Consider the following 22049-nt stretch of genomic DNA (forward strand, 5'->3'; position numbering starts at 1 on the left):
GTATTATGGCAGTTCAAGCATAAAACCTCTATGCATAAAAGTAATGCATAAAAATCACTTCATGGTACATATTATTTCAGACGCTTTATAATTATTACAATAAATAATCATAAAATTATTCGGTATATAATTATTTTAAGGAACACGCCGACTTTTTGGGACTTTAGCTTATTCACCGTATCCCCCAGAGTTAGATAAGTCCATACATACCCTTTAAATCTCCGAGCAAGCCGTAACTCTGTCTGACGCACCCACCGCTAGCCTAGCTTAGCACAAAGACTGGAGGTAAACGGCTCCAGCTAGCATACTGATCCTAATAAGTGACAAAATAACGCCAACATTTTCCTATTTACATGTTGTGATTTGTATAGTCACAGCGTGTACAAATAACAAGGTCACATGAGACACAGATTCAGATAAAAGTTTCCTTTTCTTTTTGCAGCACAGGAGATGAACATGCGCCAGGAAACTATGGTCTTCTGGACCAGGTGACTGCTCTTCAATGGGTTCAGGAGAACATCCACACTTTCGGTGGAGATCCTGGATCAGTGACCATCTTTGGAGAGTCTGCTGGAGGATTCAGTGTATCCACGCTGGTGTGCATCTTTATTTAGTAAACTGTAGAAACAATTCAGCTGTAATGATTGCAAAATTATTTGTATTGAATGATGGAGTCACTTTCTGTGTCATTATGTCTTTAAGATTCTTTCACCATTGGCTTCTGGTCTGTTTCATCGAGCCATTGCAGAAAGCGGGACTGCCTTTTGGCATGGTGTGGTGATGTCTAATCCTTTGCTGATAGCCCAGGTATCATTTCCTTTCATAACCTTCTTATATTTTCACCATTTTGTTATTTAAAAGTCTTCTTAAGTCCTCATGTTGATGATCATTGCAGAATGCTGCCAAATCATGCAACTGTGACAGTAGCAGTTCATCAAAGATCGTTGACTGCATCATGGGCTGGTCAGAGGAGGAAGTTCTGGAATGTTCCAAAAAGGTGTGACATTTTTCATAAAAATAAGTTATTAAAGGGATAGTTCACCCATAAATGAAATTTTCTCCATGATTTACTCACCCTCAAAGTGTTTATGACATTCTTCTTTCAGACTAATAATCGGAGTTATATTAAAGTGCCCCTATTATGCTATTTTAAAGTTTCCTAATGTTGTTTTGGAGTCTCCTACAACAGGTTTACATGCATCAAAGGTAAAAAAAACTGTTTCATTTTCTCATAATATACATTTGCACATCACCACATTTTTCAACTATTCTCAAACGACTCGTCAGATGAACCAGTCTCTCTAAATCCCTCTTTTTGCGAGCTACTCTGCTCTGATTGGCCTGGCAGCTCGGTCTGTTGTGATTGGTCTACCGCATACGAAAACAAAAAAAAGCATGTCGAAAACAAAAACGCCCATTGCCATAACTGAACGTCAGCTCAGGGATTGTACCCCATAAACTAAAGACAGTAACAAACAATGACGTCAATTTTACCATATCAATCCGAGCGCGAGTCCTATGATGAAACACTGGAAGAACTAGAAACCCGAACCTCCATCGCAAGGACGATTATTTCATCAACAAACCGATTATTTTACTTATTTATTTACAGATTATTTTTCTGATTTATTGCGTTGAACATGTGGAAACTGTATCAATAACAGTGCATACAATAGCCGAGGTCTGGCGTGAATGACTGATGTAACATAAACGTTGGTAAAACACATCTTGCTCCATGCTTAATCTTTCCTCAAAGTAGTGTGAACGACAGACAATCTGCATTAATAGACACAGTTTTAGGTAATCGTGGTGGCCCACTAACTGATTAGCAGAAGTATTTCAGTAAGACAGTAATAATATGAGTTAGCCAGTTAGGAGAAGACCTACACAATATAAAACTCAAAACTAAGTATTTTGAACACCGGTAGAAAATATATACAGGTACATCAGTAATTAGTCATACTTACAGGTTGTGATTTTGAGGAGCAAGTTAGTCCAAATTAACTGGGTACTGACCCGTCTTTCAAGAGCAATATGGTAATGTTTCATCTTGACGTCACAACGAAGCGACTTAGGACTCATTTGAAAAACAAATCATTTAATTGACTCAGAGTCGACTCTTACTTTTGAGAGACAATAACTTTATATACGGTGCACTTTCAGATTTAAAACTTTGCAGGATGTTTTCATTCACTTAGAGCTATGTCACACACTACATGAAAGGTCATTTTCAAAAATCCATAATAGGGGCCCTTTAAAAAATGTCCTGGCTCTTCCAAGCTTTATAATGGCAGTGAATGGCCGTATATTTTCATAAATAAAAGTGCATCCATCCATCATAAAAGTGCTCCACACGGCTCTGGGGGGTTAATAAAAGCCTTCTGAAGCGAAGCGATGCGTTTGTGTAAGAAAAATATCCATATTTAAAACTTTATTGACTAAAATAACTAGCTTCCAGCAGACGGCCGTACGCATCGATTTACGGCGAACACTTAACAGTAACACTTGACCCGACGCACAACGTAATGACGAACGCGGAAGCGCAGAGAATAGAGCAAAACAAAACACCGGTCATGAATTAGAAGTCTAAAACGAGAACTTTTAAAGAGAAATGTCAGAGGAGCTTGAGTTTGTTGCCCAGCTCTGTTTGTTTGAACCGCGAGAGGCGTCAAAGCTTACGATACTCCTACATCCTACGTCATACATCTTCAAGCGTTAACTCTTTTGGTGTAAGTCGACTTGCGTACGGCCGTCTGCCAGAAGCTTGTTATTTTAGTTGATAAAGTTTTAAATATGGATATTTTTCTTACACAAACGTATCGCTTCACTTCAGAAGGCCTTTATTAACATGTGGAGCACTTTTATCATGGATGGATGCACTTTTATGGACTTCAAAAAATATACGGCCAGTCGCTGCCATTATAAAGCTTGGAAGAGCCAGAACATTTTTTAATATAACTCAGATTATATTCGCCTGAAAGAAGAATGTCATATACACCTAGGATGACTTGAGGGTGAGTAAATCATGGGCTAATTTTCATTTTTGGGTGAACTATCCCTTTAAGAATTTTTTTTTTTTAAATCATACGGTGTAAAGCAGAAAGATCCCTTGTGAAAAAGTTTGTCATTTATGACAATTCATTTATGTTTTCAGACTCTTAATTGCATGTTATTTACCAATATATAAATAAAAAAGTATTAGTTTAAATTTATATTTAATGCAGAACTAAACTGTTGAACTAAAGTTCTATTTTAGTAACTATTTTAAATACATCTTTATATCCAATTTCATAATTCTATTGACTTTGACATATGGTTTGAATTGTACTGCCAAATGTACTGACAAGCAATTATGATAAACTGAAATATATACTCAAACTATAAACTGAAACTGTGTTCATAGTTCAAGATGATGCACTTCAGTGTTGCTGTGGATTCTCATTTACTACCCAAGCCTGTAGAGGAGATCATTCAGAAACAAGAGTTCAGTAAAGTTCCTCTCATCACTGGTATTACTGATGATGAGTGTGGCTATTTACTGCCCACAGTGAGTAAATATTACATTTATTATTATATTCAATATCACACTCCAAACAGCTATTATTTCAATAAAGAAAGCAACAGAAAATGCATTAGTATCCACAGGATAGTGGTATTATTTTTTGTATGCAGGTGCATCTTTCACCTGGTTTGATTTACTTCAATTTGACTCTTTTTCTTTTTTCTTTTTTTTTTACATCAAAAATGAAACAAAAAGTGTTATTCAAAGGCTGAAATTCTTAAGTAGTTTTAGACAGGGATAGTTCAGGTTACATCAGTTGGAATAAATGAATAAATGTTGATAAATGCCTTTTTTAACCCTAAAGTTCCCCTATTACGCATGTTGAAAATAAAAGGAATCAACTGTATGAAATCAACATGCACACAAAGATCTCAGATGCATTTATAATATATTCATATTTTAGGTTTTTTTTTTTATGCATAAAGTTGAATGTTATTTCGCCTTAGTATTTTTTAGGTCTTGGATGGATTGATGGGATGGATAAAGAGCAAGCCACAAAAGCCTTGACCCTGAATTTTCCTGACGTAAGTTGCACATTTACATTATGTAATTTTAACCTCTCAGTTAATAGTTAAAATCTTTCTTCACTTTTTTTTCTTTGAATTCTGTGCTTTGAACTCAATTCCCTTTAGCCCAGGGATCGATGGATAATTGACCTGGTGGCAAATGAGTACCTGGGCGACACAAACGACCCCATTCAAATCAGAGACATTTATAGAGAGATAATGGGGGATCTGATTTTTAATATCCCCGCCCTCCAACTGGCAAAATACCACAGCGGTGAGAAGCAATTTACTGATTTATTCATATTTAACTTTTGCAACTGTGTAAACACTGTATAAAGTTAAAGGGTTTCATCATATTTGCAGAGCCATTTTTTTCCTGCCAGCGTTACATTTAAATCGCATTTTTGTCAAAGTCTACATCCAGATCAGATTCAGAACGATGATCAAAACATAGAACATCGCGTTATTTTCACATGTGTATAAGACATTTTTTGTCACTTGTTTCTGCTTCTTCATCTGTGTTTTGATCAGGAGATTCTGTACTCTTTCAAGAGATGCGTGATAGCACCCCCGACCGTATAACAGTGAAAACACGGAAAACCGGAAATTTCCGTCAATCCGCCGAAAGTGTTGTGTCATAAATTACGAAAAATTCCGTCAATGTCAAGGAAAAAGTTAGTTCCCTTTCAAGGGAACTCGAGCTGCGTCGAGACGCTGTGGGAACGCCTCTGCGTGATTGCGTCGTGAAGCACCTATGAAATCAGTCCAATGGCGTGACGGAACGTCACAGGCGGGTGACGTCATCGACCAGGAAACTATAAAGCACACCTGGAACAAACAGTCACTAGCTTCTGTGTCTTCAGCAAGCGCTCTATGTGAAATCTACACTCACCTAAAGGATTATTAGGAACACCATACTAATACTGTGTTTGACTCCCTTTCGCCTTCAGAACTGCCTTAATTCTACGTGGCATTGATTCAACAAGGTGCTGAAAGCATTCTTTAGAAATGTTGGCCCATTGAACTTGTCATGTTCAAGAAACCCATTTGAAATGATTCGAGCTTTGTGACATGGTGCATTATCCTGCTGGAAGTAGCCATCAGAGGAGATGGTTGATTAGATAATTGCATTAATGAGAAATTGAACAGGTGTTCCTAATAATCCTTTAGGTGAGTGTATGTCTCTGGTGTTTTTTGTCTGTCTGTAGAAAATTGTTAGGCAGGAGTTTTTTCACCCTTAAAAAAAAAATGATAATGGCGAACGAGTAGCATTTCAGTGTGTTCATCCCTGCCCTCGTTACATTACGGGTGGGGATACACATGTACTGTGTGTTGTTTGTTAGAAGCGCATCACGCTCAGTCAGCCCTCGAGGGGGCTGGACGTGAGCATTGTGAGAACGGCTACCGTTGAGAGCGCTGCACTTCCGCTCTTGCCGAGGCAGAGCGGTCGTTGGGTTCGCAAGTGGATCTGGCAGAGGGGTTAGAGACGGGCTTCGTCCTTTCTCTGTCTTCACCTGCCAGGTCCAGTGTTTCATCTCAGGGTGTGAAGCACGCATTGCGGTTTCTTCCGTCCTCGAGTGAGTCGCCGATACTGCACCTTCCCAGTTCTGAGGAACTTCTTATAAACTTCTTGAATACTTGTTAGTATTGAAACGGGAGAAACTGAAGACTCGCCACTCCAGTCTCCAGCATGTAAAGCAAGCAGCATTTTGTCCCTCCCTGCCCTCACTACATTACGAGTGGGGATACACGCGATTAAAGTGTTGTTTGTCTGGGAGCGGAGCATGTATGTCAGCTCTCGTAAAAGATAAAAAAGTGCATTCATAAATTTCCCGACGTATAGAAAATAATGCACTTTCTGGAGTTTTAGCTCCGCCCCTGTTGGCTTTCCTCTTGAACTAAATAAATAAATAAAAAGGAAGTAAACTTAAATTGAGGTTCGCTGACGCTGAGGCAGCGCGTATTTGGCTCGGATCGGCAATGTGTAGGTTATGAGTCCGCAATACATCTATAATGCGGAGGGAACTCCGTAGCCCCGTTCTGGCCGGCTCGAGAATGGTTCTCGGACCTAGGGTCTCTCCTCGATAGCCCTCCTCTGGAAAGTGGGTGGGCGAGGCCATCTCACTTGCTTAGGAGTCGCCGGTCAGCCTTCACCTTTGGCTGTACGGGCTCACTCGACTAGGAGTATGGCTGCTTCTAAAACATTATCGTCAGGGGTTCCCTCCAAGATATTTGTGATGCGGCGGATTGCTAGCCTTGCCGCACACATTCGTGAGGTTTTATGACCTTGACCTCAGCTCCACTCCAAGGGCGCATGTGCTTTCATCTTAGTGTGCGCAGAGATTTCACACTGACAGGCACTTGTTACTATGGCGTCGTGGATATAATGTTCGCACAGCGTCTCGACGCAGCGTCTTGCTCCCTTTTCAGGGAACCAGGGTTACAGTTGTAACCTGAGATGCTTTAAATTAACTAAAACTAATATGTTGTTTATTAAATTTAAATTTTAACAAAATTATAAACGCTACCGCTCAAAAGTTTGGAATGATTTCTGAAGGATCATGTGAAAATTCAGCGTTGATCACAGGAATAAATTACATTTAAAATAAATTCAAATAGAAAATTGTAATAATATTTCACAATATAACTGTAATTTAATCAAATAAATGATCTTTCAAAATCTTGGTGATTTGAGACTTTTTTCAAATACATTAAAAAAATCATAATATTTTTCAAACTTTTGACAGTTAGTGTGTGAATGTGTGTGCCATTAAAACCTCAGGTATCTTTTCTTTTCATATAATTTGTTCCCCCTTTATTTAGTTAATTGTTAAATTATGCAAATATTTAAATTAATATGTTAAAATACATACATTTTAATGTAAATTATGTATATTAGTATTAATAAATTGTTTACATTTTTAATTCAATATAATTAAAAAACTTAAGCTCTCATGTTAAACATTTCAGAATGCATGAAAATATTATATATTTAAATTAAAATAAATTAACATTTAGTTATATTATAATAAAACATAATTGTGTTAAATGAATATTAAAGTATATTAATAATTAAATATTAAAATATTTATATATACATTTTAAGCCCTTATGTTAATCATTTCAGAATGCAGCCTAATCATTGAACTGAATTAGAGAGAGAGAGAGAGTTGTGCATGTTTGCATGATCCTTTTGCTCCACAAAATCACAGTGAACTACTCTGAGTAATAATGTGTGTAAAACCAAGGAACCCTGTTGTGATTTTAGGCTCAGGAGCGCCGGTTTACCTGTACGAGTTCCAGCATCCTCCCAGTATGATCCAGAAGAAAAGACCCAGCTTTGTTGGAGTCGACCATGGGGATGAACTTTTCTTTATTCAGGGAATCTGCTTTGCTAAAGCTCATCTCAAAGCAACCGGTAAGACTCGTGATTGCAAAAACAAATGCATTCTTTTCCAACACTGACATTTTCTGAAAGGGTTTTAAATAAGTAGTAAAACATAATTTAATGGTTCAACCCCTTTAGCTCCTTTCACAAAGGAAGAGGAAGAGCTATGCAGGACTGTGATGGCCTACTGGGGGAACTTTGCACACACTGGGTAAAATAGCCGTCCTGATTTTCTCTCTCTCTGTGTGTAGAAGAACAAAGTATATTGTTTCTGCACTCTAATATGTCTATTTTTCGGCAGGTCTCCGAATGGTCCGGGTCTGACACACTGGCCTGAATATGAGGATGAGGCCGAGTATCTCGGGATTGGACTGGAACAGAAACCCGGCAAGAACCTGAAGGGAAAACACCTAGTGTTCATGACCGAGACGCTTCCAGATCTAATACGACAAGGCCGAGAGAAAAGAGAGCACTTAGAACTGTAAAAAAATATATATCTTTATCTTGTCAAAAATGAGCACAAAGCACTTGAATGTATGAATAACACAAAAAAATTACTGTGATTTTAAGAATTTAAATAGATAACCTGAGAAAATCAAATTAGCATTGATGCTAAAGTTTGAATTTGAGTAACTTTAACTAATCTGTTTGGCACTTAAAAATAAAAGCTGGACAACATTTAAGATTTTCCTCCATTTTATTGAGAACAAATGAAGGCTAAAGCTGCAAACCTCCCTTAATTTGAATGCAACAAGGTGCAAACTAGTCATGAATTTGCAAATTTAAATAGACAACAATAATCCAACTATTGACAATATTGCCAAATAAGCAGATTAACATCACCCGTACCGGACACTTGACTCACTAATGAAGCTGTTTTGATACACATAAAATGATCACAATTATTGACAACATGTTTTAACTTTCAATATAATTACGAACTTAAAAATAAGGAAATTAAAGAACAGCACAAATGTATAAATTACAGTTTTAGAATTGAAGTCAACATGAAACAGCTTTCGCAACCCATTTGTGAATCAGTGAATCAGGACATTGAACAAGGAAAAACTTGAACTTGATTTTATCCATTGGGAATTGAGAAATTTAAGTAAATAGGATCAATTTTGACATATAAATTAGCATGTTTCCACAAATGCTTTGAAATGTGATTCTAGTTAGCAGCCAACATAAGCAGCTTAAATTACATATTATTTAAAATAAAATCAATATAGTTGCAACAGCACAAATGTATAAATTGCAGTTTTAGGCACAGTGCTTTGTTAAATTGTCATTAAAATTGGAAGAAAACTTGGAATTGAAGTCAACACGGAATGGCATTCGTATCCAATTTGTTCAGGACACCAATCAGGACACTTAATGATAAAAAATGCGGTCAGAACTAGGGATGCAAATTTCTGGTAAATTTCCAGAAACTTTCTATGGGAAGAATTTTGTAAATATTCCAAGTTGGAAACTTAATGGGAATTAAAGGGAATTCATTGGTAATTTGTGGTAATTTATACAAACTATCATATATTAATTTTTTTTGTGTGTAAATATTCCAAGTTGGAAACTTAATGGGAATTATGGAAATTAAAGGGAATTATTTGGAAATTTGGGGTAACATATACAAACTGTATCATATATAAACATGTAAACATTTTGCATGGTCATAAGCATGCAAACTATTACAAATAAAAAAATTATTTATTTGTGAGTTATTTATTTGTATTTATCTATATTTATATGAATGTTTTGAGCAGGTTCATATAATTTGCATATCATAATTTTTTTAAACTATTAGGTATACTGTTTAACTCATATATGTTAAATAATAAAATGCATGGTTAAAAATATTTTGGACTGGCAATTTAAGTAAAAATAAACAGAAACAATCTTTCCACCATAAACCGTCATTTCCACCACTTTCCACCACTACAGTTTTTAAGAAAAAAAAAAAAGAATAACCAATGATGTGGATCTAAATGTATTTTAAATCAAGCATTAATAGACAAGTATCTGAGACCTGAAAAAATGAAAAATGAGCAAAAATCCCAACTCGTGGCATTTAGCAACTTTAAATAAAAATGCATTAAGTTCATGAAGTATTAAGATTCATTTTGTTACATGATTAGGTAGCCACTGATGTTGTTGACTGATGCATAATCTTATATAATCAGTTTTACAATATTATATTGTAATAAAATACATAAATTGAAAAGTGGTGGAAATGACATCTTTGAAAGCGCTCTTCAGAAAAACTGTTAAAAATAATAATATTCCATGGAATTCTAAAACTGCCCACTGTTATGTTGTGTTAGAAGACAAATTAATGAAGCTGGGAAGATTGTTTTAAGTGTGCAACCAGAGCTAAGAGGTCCAAAACAACCAAGGAAAAGAAAACACATGTAAGTTAGAAAAGATCGATGCTGAAGAGACGGACGCGTCGTTCGCACTGACGAGCACAAACTCGATGGGAGGATGCTCGGTGGTAATGGGGGAGGGACATGAGAATTGTAAACATTCAAAATTTTGGCTAAGTCTTCTCAATCCGTCCGACTTGCCGACTGCAGCTTTAAGAGAGTGAATTTTCCATAAGCTCACAGTGCCAAAAGTGCTCCTAGTTGGAGAATCACCCATGTACACAATAATAATCTTTTACACTGTAATCCTTTTATTTTTTGGCTAGTTTGTGTGCTGCTGCACTGTGTGTGTAATAAGCAGAGTGTATGTAAGCAAAGTGAGTTAGTGAACAGTCTTACCACTTATCAACAGGTCTTATTTTTAACCAATACGCATCTTACCTGAACACTTTCATGATTCTTCCAAAGACCCATTCATTTCTTGGGGAAGAGTCGTTTATTGACATCTCCAACAGAAAGATTTTTCTTTAGGCCCTACTTGAGTCCATTTTTGACGTTCCTGAAGCAAAGGTAAATATCCACGCACCCATCGCTTCCAGAACAGGTCAGCAGGATACTGAATTTGCTTCCATTTGCGACGTGCATATTTTTTTTGAAAAGTCCAGGAGGTAAGGCTAAGAACAAGGCCTTTTTATTAATAACAGGTGATTAGGTGTCGAGGGTTCAAGATCTGTGGGATCATCTGTTGTAACTAAGTGGTCTGTTGTTTATTAATGCTTCTACTTCACACAGGCATATGCAAGCTCTCATCAGTGAATGTTTGTTCTTTAAGCACAGATCTCAGGATTTTTCACTGAGAGTATCCACTGTATTCCCTTTTACATGCTTGAGAATAATTACATTTTTTATTGGTTCCATTGTTAAATGGCTTTGGGCAGTTCAATCTCAGCACCTATGAAATGAATACCATTGTCACTTTTCATGATTGACACCTGACCTCCTGCTCACAAAGCATCGGATGGCATTTAAACATGAGTCTGTGTCCAGTGTATGTGCAACTTCAATATGCAAAGCTCTTGTTGTCAGACAGGTAAACAATACACCATATCTTTTCTCATTACTTCTACATGTACCTTTGTCTGACTTCAAACGGTCCAAAGTAGTCTACCCCCACAGTGGTAAAGGGAGGTTGATCTGGTGTTATTCTGTCATGTGGCAGCTCTGACATCTTCTGCTCTACAGCCTTTGCTCTGATCTTTCTACATGACACATATCTGGAGACAAATGCATATAGTTGCACAATGTCCAATTCTCATATGTCTGTTAAGATTAAAGTTGTTTTAAATCATCTTGAGGCCACATTGGAGTTTGCCTAGTGGGCCCTGGGTCCCCTGGTTGACAACAACTGGAATAGATACATGATTTTTTTTTTCTTGTTACAATGTAGTACCGTATTATTAACTACAATACAAAATAATAGGCTACAAATAATTAGCAACACAAATTTGTGTATTTGATTTTTCTAAAAACAGACAAACTGTTTCACATTTATGAATAACATAAATTCACATCCATGAAACCCAAATACTCCTGAAAATAGTGATCCTCAAAGAGTTGAAGATCAAATATTACATTTAATTTTAAGTTTATCGCATAAGTTTAAAATCGTTCGTGGCTTTAAAAAAAAAAATCTGGCAACCACAGTTCCCATTGCAAAGTTCAAAGTGTGGCCAGATCCAGTTGGCAGTTACACTTGTGCTTGTGAACGCTCATTCTGCAGCGGGACTGAGACTGACTGTACACGGCATGGCGATGAGGGAGTCTGTCGTGCTTTCACTCTGCATGCTGATCGCACTGACTCTTCAAAACACTGTGAAAGCAGAGGATGGTAAGTCCGATTAATGTGTCAGAATGAGTGCGTTTACTTGCACAACAGTACGCTAACTCTTTTCTTATCAAGATAAGAAAACGACATTTACACAAGTTTCGAAGCAATCGTGTTTTCACGCGTTTTCTGACATCAAAAAGTAAAGCAACAATGCTGTTGCTTTAGTAAAATGGGTTTACTAAATGGGATATTCCGTTGAAAGTGCATTCACAGAAGTGTGTCGATCGGGGTTTGCTTTAATAAAACACAATTAAATGCGTGTATGATGCATAGTTTCAGGTGGAGTAGCCTACAGCATATATAAATATATAACCCACCCTAACCCTAACCCTAAATAAATATAAATGATAATGATCATGATAATGAAAATTATAATAATTTTACACCCATTTAATTCTGCTACACTCAAAAGTTAAGTTTTAAAGGACTGCATCATTACTTGATTTTAACTGTTTCTCAAATAGTTTCATTGTTATAGCTAATACACTCTTAAAACGGATGTGTTAAAAACGTACTCGGTTACTAACGTAACCTCGGTTCTCTCTAGAAGAGGGAACGAATACTGCGTAAGATATCTTACGCTAGGGGAAAATCCTTTTCCGCGAGATATTGAAGCCAAAAATTATCCTTAATTTTGTAATAATGCAAAACGCGTTGCAGCAGCAATGCAGACATAGGCGAGACAGCTCGCGCGCCTATTGGCTGCTCTGCGGCAACTGCAGCAGCCTATCGAGCGAGGCCTGGCGTGACGTCAGACCCAATCAGGGCACTTCGCGCCCGCTGCGTCACGTCCCGCCGAAATGGGCGTGGTCTAGGCCTATAAATATCGCTCGCAGGCAGCTATTATCTGGTTTTTCATCATCGAAGCAACCAGAGCGTGTGCATGCACGGCAAGATACGCAGTACTCGTTCCCTCTTCTAGAGAGAACCGAGGTTACGTTAGTAACCGAGTACGTTCTCTTACGAGAGGTCTCTCGTACTGCGTAAGATATCTTACGCTAGGGGACCCAATGTAAAACGCCGTGCATGCTGAGATCTGACACCAAAGACCCAAGGGCGAAAGCCCGGGGTACATATAGTGCACAATCACTCAGGGAACTCACAGGGAGTCCGGGAAGAGGGAGGGGTGCAGCCTCACTTTTCCACCTATAGTAGCGTCGATGGGACGCGAATTTCATCATACAGACAGGGCGGGGTACGGCCTGAACTGATGGGGAAAATGTGGGTCTTACACAGTTTGCCCAGCTTTTTACTGTCGAACATTGAGCTGTGCTCAGCAGACGCAGCATTCTGAGCTGATCGCATCAGGTCAGATAATACTGGTAATTTAGACCGACAGCAGCCTGGCCTGCAGGGCGGGAACCTCTAGGTTATAAAACCTTGTAAATGTAGACGGGGAGGCCCAGCCTGCCGCCATACAAATATCTTGCAAGGCAATCCCACTTGACCAGGCCCACGAAGAGGCCATGCCTCTCGTGGAGTGCGCTCTGACACCCAATGGGCACTGCATGCCCTTGGAGGCGTATGCCAGCGCTATAGCATCAACTATCCATCTGGATAGGCTCTGTTTCGACGCGGCTAGTCCCTTAGAACGTCCGCTAAACGAAACAAAGAGCTGCTCCGTTTGTCTGAAAACAGACGAGCGAGACACATAAGCTCGTAATGCCCTGACTGGGCAAAGGAGGCTCGCGTCTCTTTCCTCATCAGAGACCGGTAGGGCTGACAGGGAGATAACCTGCGCCCTAAACGGTGTGTTGAGGGATTTTAGAACATAACCGTGCTTAGGTTTGAGTATAACTTTTGAGTCATTGGGCCCAAACTCCATGCACGCCGCGCTCACAGAGAGCGCGTGCAGATCCCCTATGCGCTTCACTGAAGCGGGAGCCAGCAAAAACACCGTCTTGAAAGACAGGTGTTTCAAATCGATTGACTGTAAAGGCTCAAATGGCGCACCTTTCATGGCTTCCAGAACAGTAGAAAGGTCCCATACGGGGACTGAGGGAGGTCTGGGAGGATTCAGTCTCTTAGCCCCTCTAAGGAAGCGGATGACTAAATCGTTCCTTCCTATTGACTGACCAAGCGTTGTTTCTGAGAACGCTGCTATAGCCGCCACATAAACTTTGAGCGTGGAGGGGGCCCTGCCCCCATCCAACAGCTCTTGTAGGAAGGAAAGCACCTCCGTCACACCACAGTTTGTGGGTGACACACCACGGGCTGTGCACCAGCCCGAAAACACCGACCATTTCGAAGAATAGAGTCGTCTTGTAGACGGAGCTCTAGCCTGCGTGATCGTGTTTAATACTCCTTTAGGGAGTCCAACATGTACCCGTTGATGGCCCAGACATGAAGGGACCATAGTTCCAGGTGAGGATGCCAGATCGAGCCGCGGGCCTGTGAGAGGAGATCTCTCCTCATTGGTACTGGCCACGGGGCAGTACTTGCTAACTGCATCACGGCTGGGAACCAATTTTGTTTTTTCCAGAACGGTGCTACCAGCAGTACTGAGCATCCTTCTTCCCTGATCCGTTCTATCACCTGAGGCAGGAGAGAGACGGGGGGAAAAGCATAGAGCGGGCGGCGGGGCCACACATGGGCCAGCGCGCTCCTGCTCTTGGAGAAAAATTCTTGACAGTGAGCGTTTTCTTGAGACGCAAACAGGTCCACTTCCGCTCTGCCGAATTTCTTCCACAGCAGATGGACTGTCTGTGGGTGTAGAGACCACTCGCCTGCCGGAACATTGTTCCTGGACAGCCTGTCCGGTCCTATATTCAAGATCCCTGGCACGTGCGCTGCTCTGAGCGAGCGCAGGTTGCACTGAGCCCATACCAGGAGGCGTTCTGCCAGCCTGTACAGTTTCTCGGATCTGATGCCGCCCTGGCGATTTATGTAGGACACCACAGACATGTTGTCCGAACGGACCAAGACGTGGTGACCTTTTATTTGGGGACAAAAACGCGTAAGCGCGTTGTCTACTGCCAGCATTTCGAGGCAGTTTATGTGCAGGAGCTTCTCCCGTTCTGACCACTGGCCGAAGAACGGTCTGCCCTCGAGCAGCGCTCCCCATCCCAAGGTGGACGCGTCCGTGGACACCACTTTCACCCTCGAGGAAGTCCCCAGGCTTACACCTGATTGGTACCAGTCGTTCGCTTTCCAGGGTTTCAGAGCTGTAACGCATTTCTGATTGACCCTGAGGCGAAGCAAACCGGGTGCCCACGCTTCGCGTGGGACTCGCGCTTTCAGCCAAAACTTCAGCGGGCGCATGCGGAGCAGACCCAGCTGGAGCACTGACGATGCTGAGGCCATGAGACCTAGCATCTTCTGAAATCTCTTGAGCGGGACAGACGCGCCGCAGCGAAAAGAGTTCGCTGTGCGTCGAATGTCTACCGCGCGCTGTTGTGATAGTCGCGCTATCATGGATAGTGAGTCCAGTTCTGTGCCCAGGAAAGATATTTTCTGACTGGGTGACAGGGAGCTCTTCGCCCAGTTGACACTCAGACCCAAATCCTCGAGGTGATCGAGTAAAATGGTCGTGTGTTCTATGAGCACTGCGCGAGATTGCGCTAGAATCAGCCAATCGTCCAAATAGTTCAGCACTCGCATGCCTCTCATTCTGAGGGGTGCGAGCGCCGCATCCATGCACTTCGTAAATGTACGGGGTGCTAGGGACAAACCGAACGGCAGGACTGTGTACTGATATGCCTGGCCCTCGAAGGCGAATCTCAAATATCGCCTGTGACGTGACGCTATCTGTATTTGAAAATACGCGTCTTTCAGATCTATTGACACAAACCAATCTCCTTGGCGAATCTGCACAAGGATTTGCCTGGTCGTGAGCATCCTGAACTGTCGCTTCACAAGCACTTTGTTCAGTTGCCTTAGATCTAGTATGGGTCTGAGACCCCCGTCTTTTTTCGGTACCAGGAAGTATCTGCTGTATAGCCCTCCTTCGCTCTGATCTTGAGAGAGAGGCTCTATGGCCCCTTTGCTCAATAGTTTCGTCACTTCGGCTCGAAGTAGATGTGCTACTTCTGTTTTTACCGTGGTCTCGACGCGCGCCACATAGCGGCGAGGGCGTCGGCGAAACTGCAGCGAATAGCCTCTTTCTATAATGTTCAGCACCCACTTCGAAACCCCGGGTAGCTTTGCCCATGCGTCTGCATGGATATCTAGGGGTTGAATACGAAGCGCGCTCCGCTCGCTCAGCGATGGAGAAGCTTCGGTGTGCTGTAACACAAGCGTGGCGCTCGTGACATTTGAGGCATGGGGCGCGCTGATGACAGCGGGCAGATTGCCCGCGCTCGACTCCTCTGCGGTGGTTAACCGCGAGGGGGAGGGCTGGGCGGTTCCCGTGGGAACTGTCATGTCTATGTGTGGATGTGGGCGCGGGACAGCGGGCACATTTATCACACCGAAAACATCGTTCGCTTGCGTGAAGCGAGTGCACGTTGGTTTCGTTTTTACAGAAACCGTGAGACATGCATAACGTGGTGTTAGTGGGCACTGGGTAGTGGGCACGTTCACCATGTTTGAAGCGCAACCGATCTGAGTCGGTTTTATGTGCGCGAGCCCTGTGTGACAGGCTGTGCTTGTGTGTAGGGATGGGCACTGGGCAGTGGGCATTCTTACTACACATGAAACACCATCGGCCGTGGCCGGGACACCAGAAAATACACTCTTTTGGGGATTTATCTGGGTAGCCGTGAAAACGGCATTTGTGTGCAGGCAAGCGGGTGACAGAACCGACTTGTTGGCTGCAGAAAACACTGGAACAGACACATTTTCTGGAACTGGACGAGCGAATAGCTTTGGTGTGAGTCCGGCCACAGCGGGACTGGAACACCGTCGTTTTCCTAGCTGTGCTAGGACGACTTCGGGGCCTCGGGCTTCACCGTGATCCTAGGTCGCGAGCCACGTCCTGCGGGGCGGCGACCGGATGAGCGGGAGCGCGGTCTCGCGCTTCTGGCCTGGCGGCGCTGTGAAGTGGAGGCAGTGGACGGTGGCTGTGGCTGTGAGCTCTGAGCAGACGGTTTCGCACGGCCTGCTGCAGAGCTGGAGCGCTTCGGGAGGAAGTGCTTCATAGCCTGAGACGCTTTCTGTACCTCTGCGAATCTCTCCGCGAAGTCCTTGACGGAGGATCCAAAGAGGCCTGTGGCGGAAAGCGGGGCGTCGAGGAACGCGGTGCGTTCAGACTCGGCCATTTCCGAGAGCGTCAGCCAAAGATGTCTCTCAGACACGGTGAGAGAAGCCATAGTCCGTCCAATGGCTTGTGCTGCGGACTTAGTAGCACGAAGAGCGAGGTCCGTGGCACTCCTTAAGTCCGGCACGCAGATCGCGTCAGGTCCTTCCTCATCCAGCTTACGGAGGAGATCGGCCTGGAAGATCTGGAGCGTTGCCATGGTGTGCAACGCTGACGCAGCTTGCCCGGCGGCGGAGAAAGCGCGGCGGAGCAGGCTTGACGTCGTGCGGCAAGCTTTAGAGGGCAGGGCCGGCTTAGCGCGCCGTCCAGCGGAGGGCGGGCATAAGTGGGCCGCTATCGCCTCTTCAACCGGCGGCAGCGAGAGGTATCCTCTGTTCTTGGCATCGTCAACGGCGGAGAATGCCAAAGAAACAGCAGGACGCACTCTAGCAGAGTAGGGGGCGCTCCAGGACTTGGCGACTTCTTCGTGTAACTCAGGAAGAAAAGGCGCCGGTCTGGACGCAGGCGAAGCGCGCTCCCCAGGCAGGAAAAATCCATCCAGCCGGTTGTGAGCGGGCTGCTCAGGCGAAGACCACTCGAGGCCAAGGCTCACCGCGGCCTGTGCGAGTACTCGCATGAGTTCCGTCTCAATGGAAGCTCTCTTGCCTGACGACGTGCGGGCAGGGGGTGCGGGGTCCTCAGAGCCCGCCCAATCCTCACTGCCTGACGCCAGGATAGAGCAGGAATCATCCTCTCCCAGCAGGGCTTCCTCATCCGCGATATCAACGGAAGTGGCGGCAGACGGCGGCCGCTGTCCGTCAGGAAGCGAAACAGAAGAAGCCGGGGAAGCAAGCGGGCGAACCGGCGAGCTTTGGCGGCTGAGGGAGGGTTCCGGGGCCCGCTGGGCACGGCGCTTTTTAAGGCGCGACGCCGCGGCGGGCGGGGGAGCAGTCTCGGTGAAGACGGCTAGGCGAGTCCTCAGAGTCGCCATTGCCATCAGCTCGCAGTGAGGGCATCCGCCGTCAGCGAGCGCGAGAGCTGCATGTTCCTCACCCAGGCAGGAAACGCAGATCACGTGGCGGTCCCCGTCGCTGAGTGTGGCTCTGCACGAGCCGCAGGAAGGCATCTTTAAAAAGACGCTAGCTCTTTTAGAATGTGTGTCGCCGCCACAGAAATACAGTGTAATAAAAGAGAAGGATATAAGCGCCGGAAAGCGCAGCAGGAAGGCAGGAAGGCGGCGCGGCCAGCGACTTCAGTGACTCGTCCCGCTGAAGGTGCTCTCTCTCGACGGCGCGGCTTCTAATCCAGCTCCAGCGATGCGTGTGCTTCGCTTGAAGGATGAAAAATCAGATAATAGCTGCCTGCGAGCGATATTTATAGGCCTAGACCACGCCCATTTCGGCGGGACGTGACGCAGCGGGCGCGAAGTGCCCTGATTGGGTCTGACGTCACGCCAGGCCTCGCTCGATAGGCTGCTGCAGTTGCCGCAGAGCAGCCAATAGGCGCGCGAGCTGTCTCGCCTATGTCTGCATTGCTGCTGCAACGCGTTTTGCATTATTACAAAATTAAGGATAATTTTTGGCTTCAATATCTCGCGGAAAAGGATTTTCCCCTAGCGTAAGATATCTTACGCAGTACGAGAGACCTCTCGTAAGAGAACAACACAACCTGTGTTAAATCTTAACACACTACTGTGTCTAGTTAAGGACAACACATTTTGTGTTACTTTTAACTCAACCAGTGTTATTGTTCTTAACACAGTGAGTGTGTTAAAATATTTAACAAACTAATGTGTCATAAATCACACAATTTGTGTCATAGATGTGCTATTTGTGACCAGTTAAAACACTCTTAAAACGGATGTGTTAAAAACAACACAACCTGTGTTATATCTTAACACACCTGTGTGTCTAGTTAAGGACAACACATTTTGTGTTACTTTTAACCCTTTACTCTTCTTTTAGTTCTTCTCTGGCTGCTTTAACTGTATTTTAATGAAACACATTTGTTATGGCGAGAGATAATATGATCAGATGTTTCTTGATAATGTCATAATCAGCAAGTGTTGATCTGATCAAGTTTGAGTATATGGATAGTGTGCATTTAATTTATTTATTTGCTATTAGTTATAACAATCTTGTGACTCTACATCAACCCTAACCCTAACCCTAACCTGCTATCCATCATAATAAAAAATGTTTTCTAAAAATTTTAAGCTGCAGTAGAAACTAGTCAAACACAGACCTCAAGAATCAGCGTATGAATCTCAACAATGGTGATAAACGAAAAGCTTCATGCCGCAATGCATGCTGGGAGTCATGGATGAGATTTGTACTATGGTGGCACCCAGCATGCATTGCGGCATGAAGCTTTTTGTTTGTCACCATTGTTGAGATTCATACGCTGATTCTTGATGTCAGTTTGATACCATAATCTGTAAGGTTCTGTACGAACTGTGTATTTAAAAACTAATTTTAAGCTAATTGCAATATGCTAATCTTTTTAAAGATCATTTTTTATATATTACACTCATCTTTCAAATATTAAACTCTTGCTGAGCTTAACAATCTTACATGTCCATTATGATAATATTATCAATTTAGCAGATTTCTCTCATGATTATTTCTGCTATTTCAAATGTGTTAAAATAAATACACATTTACAGAAATCAGAGAAAACTAATGTTAAAGAGTCAAGGGTCAAGATCCCAAATAAAGCTGACACTAATCACGATTCTGGTGACTTTAAATGAAACATTCAATGAATCGTCAACACCAAAACCTGTTAATGCTCAATAAGAGCTTTAGAGTCTGACAGAAATAAAGTTAATCTGGTTATTATTAACAAGTGAAAGCAGCATTTGAAAAAAGACATTGAAAAAGATGCATGATGTGATTGGCTGCCAAAAAACACCCGTTAATCTTTAAGTTTTCATGAATTTTATCCAGAGTTACATATTAACACACATTGCTGTGTGTTGTTTTTTAACACATCTCTTTTTAGAGTTTACATGGTTGCGCAAATGAACTAACATCAAGCACACTTATAACAAACCTGATTAAAAAAAAAAAACATAATCTCCTTATTTGTTGCATTATTATTATTTTTCTGTAACTCTGACTACATGTGCTGAAAAAAAGAAATAATATATCATAAAAACCTTTAATATTGCCAAAGTAAGGTAACACACCAGTGACAAAAAAATGGTGCATGCAGTCTTTAAATAAATGCACAAAAAATATAAAAAATCATTAAGCTATCATTTATGTATTCATTAAGTCAAAGTTTAAATGTAAGAAAAGAAATCAAATTTAAGACATCTTGCCATACCAAAAGTGGACGTTTCTGTAGAATGACCCATCTTCTGTTATAAAGATGAAGATTGACAAAAAAGCACATAATGTTGTAAAAAATAAACAACTTATGTTCTGTTAGATGTGTTTTGACTACTTTTTGTATTTTGTATAATTATATCTCTAGGTAAGATATATTAACAAAAAAACGTTTAAATTAATATATATAAAACTTATACATAACATATTTTAAAAGGGCCTCATTGATTAATTTTGCCTGGGGCACCACTCAGTGTAGGTTCACCTTACCCCATACCCACAACAATTGAGAATCTCTTTAAGCATGTTAAGACATTTTGATGAATTCCACTTAATACACAATAAAACAATATACAATAAGATTTGTAAACAACGTACCGCTTGGTGTTCTTCTAAAATGAGGGCGGGCCACAAATCCGTGAGTACAGTTTACAAACTCGTGGGAACGGATTGCGAAAGCGTGGGCACGGTTTATGAATTTGTAGGTACAGATTACCAAAACTGAAGGCATTGTTTACAAATCTGAGAGTGCGGATTAGGAACTCATGGGTACGGTTTATTAATCCGTGGGCACGATTTGTTAAACCGAGGGAACAGTTTAAGAATTCGTGAGTACGTTTTATAAACTGAGGGGACGGATTGTAAAACCGTCGCCACGAATTGTTTTGTTTTTTTCTCCACAGGTGACTTCCCGGGCTCCGTACAAAATGAATTGCAAATCATACTGTGAAAAAAATGCTTTAAACTCTTTCTTTCTATTTAAAAAAAATGAATTACACAGGACCTGTCTTGCAAACCAAATCTGGGGCCCTGAAAGGATCACACATGAAAGCAAAGGGAAAGGACACAGTTGTCCATTCTTACCTGGGCATTCCGTTTGCAAAGCCACCCGTGGGTTCATTGAGACTCGCTCCACCCCAGCCTGCAGAGAAATGGGTCGGAGTGAGAGATGCTACAAAACAGCCGCTCATGTGAGAATAAATCAAAGCTAATCCACCTGTAGATCAATGCATTTGCTTCAGGTCCTAGATTTTACACTGGAGATCAAGTGGTGACACTTGTGTTACTCTGTGTCTGTCCCAGGTGTCTGCAGGATAAGCAGATAATTGAACACTTGGTGGGCAATTTATCTATGAATATAGAGGTTCCTGATTCAGCAGAGGACTGTCTTTACCTCAACGTCTACACACCTTCTAAACCTGGAGCTAATGACAAGTTGCCTGTAAGTGTGAATGATTTGGTTGATGTTTATGTATTTTAATATTCTATGTATTTTATGCATTTTAATAGTATTTTAATGTTGCAAAAGGTTATGGTTTGGATCCATGGTGGAGGTTTTTCGATGGCCTCTGCTTCCATATTTGACGGACATGTTTTGGCTGCCTATCAAGATGTAGTTGTGGTCCTGATTCAATACAGGCTTGGCCTACTTGGATTTTTCAGGTAAAAACTAATTGTTACCAACATAAAGATCTAATAAAATCCTAAATAGTTTCAACTAAATCTAAAACATGCTAGAAATGTACTAACAACCTTTAACTACATGATAGAAAACGAACATGCTAAAACATGAATGTAACTTTCATGAGTGCAAAGACTATTTATAGAAAGACTGTACACTCATATTACTATGAATGGGAGAAAGTTGAATACGCAGTATTTTGGAATAAGTCCCGCCTTCTAAATAAAAGACTGATAGATTGATAAATTGTAGTGCTGCATGGGCAAATATTAATCGTGATTAATCGCATCCAAAATAAAAGTTTGTGTTTGCATAATATATGTGTGTTTACTGTGTATAATTATTTTGTATATATAAATACACACATATGCA

The 22049-nt window shown here is 41.8% G+C and overlaps 1 protein-coding gene across 4 annotated transcripts in view; it reads left to right on the top strand.

The window, feature by feature from the left end:
* ces2b (carboxylesterase 2b) overlaps positions 1-22049 on the top strand; it is a 93231-nt gene that overhangs the window by 32625 nt on the left and 38557 nt on the right. The gene's annotated exons all lie outside the window — the stretch shown is intronic.

The sequence above is a fragment of the Leuciscus leuciscus genome, assembly GCF_965113295.1.
Source record: "Leuciscus leuciscus genome assembly, chromosome: 25".
Lineage (NCBI taxonomy): Eukaryota > Metazoa > Chordata > Actinopteri > Cypriniformes > Leuciscidae > Leuciscus > Leuciscus leuciscus.